The 5,000-nt window shown below is 52.2% G+C and overlaps 6 non-coding genes across 6 annotated transcripts; all 6 read left to right on the top strand.

Annotated features, from left to right (window-relative positions):
• Nucleotides 1-44: 44 nt before the first annotated feature.
• On the top strand, nt 45-163 carry LOC142189230 (5S ribosomal RNA). Its single transcript, XR_012713415.1, has one exon. It is a non-coding gene; the product is annotated as a 5S ribosomal RNA (ribosomal RNA).
• A 714-nt stretch (nt 164-877) lies between these two features.
• LOC142189108 (5S ribosomal RNA) lies at nt 878-996 on the top strand. Its single transcript, XR_012713302.1, has one exon. It is a non-coding gene; the product is annotated as a 5S ribosomal RNA (ribosomal RNA).
• Nucleotides 997-1,710: 714 nt separating this feature from the next.
• On the top strand, nt 1,711-1,829 carry LOC142189107 (5S ribosomal RNA). Its single transcript, XR_012713301.1, has one exon. It is a non-coding gene; the product is annotated as a 5S ribosomal RNA (ribosomal RNA).
• Nucleotides 1,830-2,543: 714 nt separating this feature from the next.
• LOC142189105 (5S ribosomal RNA) lies at nt 2,544-2,662 on the top strand. Its single transcript, XR_012713299.1, has one exon. It is a non-coding gene; the product is annotated as a 5S ribosomal RNA (ribosomal RNA).
• Nucleotides 2,663-3,376: 714 nt separating this feature from the next.
• LOC142189104 (5S ribosomal RNA) lies at nt 3,377-3,495 on the top strand. Its single transcript, XR_012713298.1, has one exon. It is a non-coding gene; the product is annotated as a 5S ribosomal RNA (ribosomal RNA).
• A 714-nt stretch (nt 3,496-4,209) lies between these two features.
• Nucleotides 4,210-4,328, top strand: LOC142189103 (5S ribosomal RNA). The gene has a single exon (XR_012713297.1). It is a non-coding gene; the product is annotated as a 5S ribosomal RNA (ribosomal RNA).
• The last annotated feature ends 672 nt before the right edge of the window (nt 4,329-5,000 follow it).

The raw sequence follows: 5,000 nt of genomic DNA, 5'->3' as shown, positions 1-5,000 counted from the left end.
CCAGGCTGCAAAGTAGAAGAGGAGTAAGTGAGAAGCTTGTCTCTGCCTACGGCCACACCACCCTGAACACGCCCGATCTCGTCTGATCTCGGAAGCTAAGCAGGGTCGGGCTTGGTTAGTACTTGGATGGGAGACCGCCTGGGAATACCAGGTGCTGTAGGCTTTTGCTTTTCCTCACTTCCACCAGCAGGGGTCACTCTCCTCTATGCCATTTTTACATTCACTTTTTACACTGCACACTTGCTTCTTTTACATTCGCTTTCTCTCTTGCACTCTTTAGGCCTTGCAAAATCCTAGTATTCTCAGTCTTACCGCTATCACTCTTAGCAGCCGCAGCGGGCGTGGTGGCCACCAGCGTTGTGGCTTTTTACTTTTAATAATAGCAGGCTTCATTTCCATAGTATCTGGGCCTCCCGCCGGGCTGGAAGCCATAGCTAGTAACCTGCAGACCAATTTACAGGGCAACACAGGCTGAACATCTTTGCAGACAACGCGCCCTAAGAAAAGAGAAGCTGACTGAAAAGCAGCTTCGCTTCCAGGCACGGGCAACCATCTCAACTTCTTCCTTAGCCGACTACTGGACAATGGGCTCTGGTCCAGCTTGCTCTTTCTTTCACCCCCGGGATGGTTTCTTAGCCCTGCGCAGACCTTGCGCCCAGCCCTTTTGAAAGAGGGCGGCTGCGGCCTGTGACTGGTTGCTGAACAACACCTGTGGGTATAAGGGCCGCCCCCAGCTCTTGCACTGCTCCTGTTGGAGTATGAAGTTCCCTTAAGAGAAGGCAAAAAGTGAAGAAAAAGGTCTAGCGTGAAGTAGTGCAAAGAGCTGCCAGCAGCCAGGCTGCAAAGTAGAAGAGGAGTAAGTGAGAAGCTTGTCTCTGCCTACGGCCACACCACCCTGAACACGCCCGATCTCGTCTGATCTCGGAAGCTAAGCAGGGTCGGGCCTGGTTAGTACTTGGATGGGAGACCGCCTGGGAATACCAGGTGCTGTAGGCTTTTGCTTTTCCTCACTTCCACCAGCAGGGGTCACTCTCCTCTATGCCATTTTTACATTCACTTTTTACACTGCACACTTGCTTCTTTTACATTCGCTTTCTCTCTTGCACTCTTTAGGCCTTGCAAAATCCTAGTATTCTCAGTCTTACCGCTATCACTCTTAGCAGCCGCAGCGGGCGTGGTGGCCACCAGCGTTGTGGCTTTTTACTTTTAATAATAGCAGGCTTCATTTCCATAGTATCTGGGCCTCCCGCCGGGCTGGAAGCCATAGCTAGTAACCTGCAGACCAATTTACAGGGCAACACAGGCTGAACATCTTTGCAGACAACGCGCCCTAAGAAAAGAGAAGCTGACTGAAAAGCAGCTTCGCTTCCAGGCACGGGCAACCATCTCAACTTCTTCCTTAGCCGACTACTGGACAATGGGCTCTGGTCCAGCTTGCTCTTTCTTTCACCCCCGGGATGGTTTCTTAGCCCTGCGCAGACCTTGCGCCCAGCCCTTTTGAAAGAGGGCGGCTGCGGCCTGTGACTGGTTGCTGAACAACACCTGTGGGTATAAGGGCCGCCCCCAGCTCTTGCACTGCTCCTGTTGGAGTATGAAGTTCCCTTAAGAGAAGGCAAAAAGTGAAGAAAAAGTTCTAGCGTGAAGTAGTGCAAAGGGCTGCCAGCAGCCAGGCTGCAAAGTAGAAGAGGAGTAATTGAGAAGCCTGTCTCTGCCTACGGCCACACCACCCTGAACACGCCCGATCTCGTCTGATCTCGGAAGCTAAGCAGGGTCGGGCCTGGTTAGTACTTGGATGGGAGACCGCCTGGGAATACCAGGTGCTGTAGGCTTTTGCTTTTCCTCACTTCCACCAGCAGGGGTCACTCTCCTCTATGCCATTTTTACATTCACTTTTTACACTGCACACTTGCTTCTTTTACATTCGCTTTCTCTCTTGCACTCTTTAGGCCTTGCAAAATCCTAGTATTCTCAGTCTTACCGCTATCACTCTTAGCAGCCGCAGCGGGCGTGGTGGCCACCAGCGTTGTGGCTTTTTACTTTTAATAATAGCAGGCTTCATTTCCATAGTATCTGGGCCTCCCGCCGGGCTGGAAGCCATAGCTAGTAACCTGCAGACCAATTTACAGGGCAACACAGGCTGAACATCTTTGCAGACAACGTGCCCTAAGAAAAGAGAAGCTGACTGAAAAGCAGCTTCGCTTCCAGGCACGGGCAACCATCTCAACTTCTTCCTTAGCCGACTCCTGGACAATGGGCTCTGGTCCAGCTTGCTCTTTCTTTCACCCCCGGGATGGTTTCTTAGCCCTGCGCAGACCTTGCGCCCAGCCCTTTTGAAAGAGGGCGGCTGCGGCCTGTGACTGGTTGCTGAACAACACCTGTGGGTATAAGGGCCGCCCCCAGCTCTTGCACTGCTCCTGTTGGAGTATGAAGTTCCCTTAAGAGAAGGCAAAAAGTGAAGAAAAAGGTCTAGCGTGAAGTAGTGCAAAGGGCTGCCAGCAGCCAGGCTGCAAAGTAGAAGAGGAGTAAGTGAGAAGCCTGTCTCTGCCTACGGCCACACCACCCTGAACACGCCCGATCTCGTCTGATCTCGGAAGCTAAGCAGGGTCGGGCCTGGTTAGTACTTGGATGGGAGACCGCCTGGGAATACCAGGTGCTGTAGGCTTTTGCTTTTCCTCACTTCCACCAGCAGGGGTCACTCTCCTCTATGCCATTTTTACATTCACTTTTTACACTGCACACTTGCTTCTTTTACATTCGCTTTCTCTCTTGCACTCTTTAGGCCTTGCAAAATCCTAGTATTCTCAGTCTTACCGCTATCACTCTTAGCAGCCGCAGCGGGCGTGGTGGCCACCAGCGTTGTGGCTTTTTACTTTTAATAATAGCAGGCTTCATTTCCATAGTATCTGGGCCTCCCGCCGGGCTGGAAGCCATAGCTAGTAACCTGCAGACCAATTTACAGGGCAACACAGGCTGAACATCTTTGCAGACAACGCGCCCTAATAAAAGAGAAGCTGACTGAAAAGCAGCTTCGCTTCCAGGCACGGGCAACCATCTCAACTTCTTCCTTAGCCGACTCCTGGACAATGGGCTCTGGTCCAGCTTGCTCTTTCTTTCACCCCCGGGATGGTTTCTTAGCCCTGCGCAGACCTTGCGCCCAGCCCTTTTGAAAGAGGGCGGCTGCGGCCTGTGACTGGTTGCTGAACAACACCTGTGGGTATAAGGGCCGCCCCCAGCTCTTGCACTGCTCCTGTTGGAGTATGAAGTTCCCTTAAGAGAAGGCAAAAAGTGAAGAAAAAGGTCTAGCGTGAAGTAGTGCAAAGGGCTGCCAGCAGCCAGGCTGCAAAGTAGAAGAGGAGTAAGTGAGAAGCCTGTCTCTGCCTACGGCCACACCACCCTGAACACGCCCGATCTCGTCTGATCTCGGAAGCTAAGCAGGGTCGGGCCTGGTTAGTACTTGGATGGGAGACCGCCTGGGAATACCAGGTGCTGTAGGCTTTTGCTTTTCCTCACTTCCACCAGCAGGGGTCACTCTCCTCTATGCCATTTTTACATTCACTTTTTACACTGCACACTTGCTTCTTTTACATTCGCTTTCTCTCTTGCACTCTTTAGGCCTTGCAAAATCCTAGTATTCTCAGTCTTACCGCTATCACTCTTAGCAGCCGCAGCGGGCGTGGTGGCCACCAGCGTTGTGGCTTTTTACTTTTAATAATAGCAGGCTTCATTTCCATAGTATCTGGGCCTCCCGCCGGGCTGGAAGCCATAGCTAGTAACCTGCAGACCAATTTACAGGGCAACACAGGCTGAACATCTTTGCAGACAATGCGCCCTAATAAAAGAGAAGCTGACTGAAAAGCAGCTTCGCTTCCAGGCACGGGCAACCATCTCAACTTCTTCCTTAGCCGACTCCTGGACAATGGGCTCTGGTCCAGCTTGCTCTTTCTTTCACCCCCGGGATGGTTTCTTAGCCCTGCGCAGACCTTGCGCCCAGCCCTTTTGAAAGAGGGCGGCTGCGGCCTGTGACTGGTTGCTGAACAACACCTGTGGGTATAAGGGCCGCCCCCAGCTCTTGCACTGCTCCTGTTGGAGTATGAAGTTCCCTTAAGAGAAGGCAAAAAGTGAAGAAAAAGGTCTAGCGTGAAGTAGTGCAAAGAGCTGCCAGCAGCCAGGCTGCAAAGTAGAAGAGGAGTAAGTGAGAAGCCTGTCTCTGCCTACGGCCACACCACCCTGAACACGCCCGATCTCGTCTGATCTCGGAAGCTAAGCAGGGTCGGGCCTGGTTAGTACTTGGATGGGAGACCGCCTGGGAATACCAGGTGCTGTAGGCTTTTGCTTTTCCTCACTTCCACCAGCAGGGGTCACTCTCCTCTATGCCATTTTTACATTCACTTTTTACACTGCACACTTGCTTCTTTTACATTCGCTTTCTCTCTTGCACTCTTTAGGCCTTGCAAAATCCTAGTATTCTCAGTCTTACCGCTATCACTCTTAGCAGCCGCAGCGGGCGTGGTGGCCACCAGCGTTGTGGCTTTTTACTTTTAATAATAGCAGGCTTCATTTCCATAGTATCTGGGCCTCCCGCCGGGCTGGAAGCCATAGCTAGTAACCTGCAGACCAATTTACAGGGCAACACAGGCTGAACATCTTTGCAGACAACGTGCCCTAAGAAAAGAGAAGCTGACTGAAAAGCAGCTTCGCTTCCAGGCACGGGCAACCATCTCAACTTCTTCCTTAGCCGACTCCTGGACAATGGGCTCTGGTCCAGCTTGCTCTTTCTTTCACCCCCGGGATGGTTTCTTAGCCCTGCGCAGACCTTGCGCCCAGCCCTTTTGAAAGAGGGCGGCTGCGGCCTGTGACTGGTTGCTGAACAACACCTGTGGGTATAAGGGCCGCCCCCAGCTCTTGCACTGCTCCTGTTGGAGTATGAAGTTCCCTTAAGAGAAGGCAAAAAGTGAAGAAAAAGGTCTAGCGTGAAGTAGTGCAAAGAGCTGCCAGCAGCC

Source organism: Leptodactylus fuscus, unplaced genomic scaffold (genome assembly GCF_031893055.1).
Source record: "Leptodactylus fuscus isolate aLepFus1 unplaced genomic scaffold, aLepFus1.hap2 HAP2_SCAFFOLD_99, whole genome shotgun sequence".
Lineage (NCBI taxonomy): Eukaryota > Metazoa > Chordata > Amphibia > Anura > Leptodactylidae > Leptodactylus > Leptodactylus fuscus.
The sequence above is the reverse complement of the archived record's forward strand: the minus strand, read 5'-3'. Positions and strand labels throughout refer to the sequence as shown.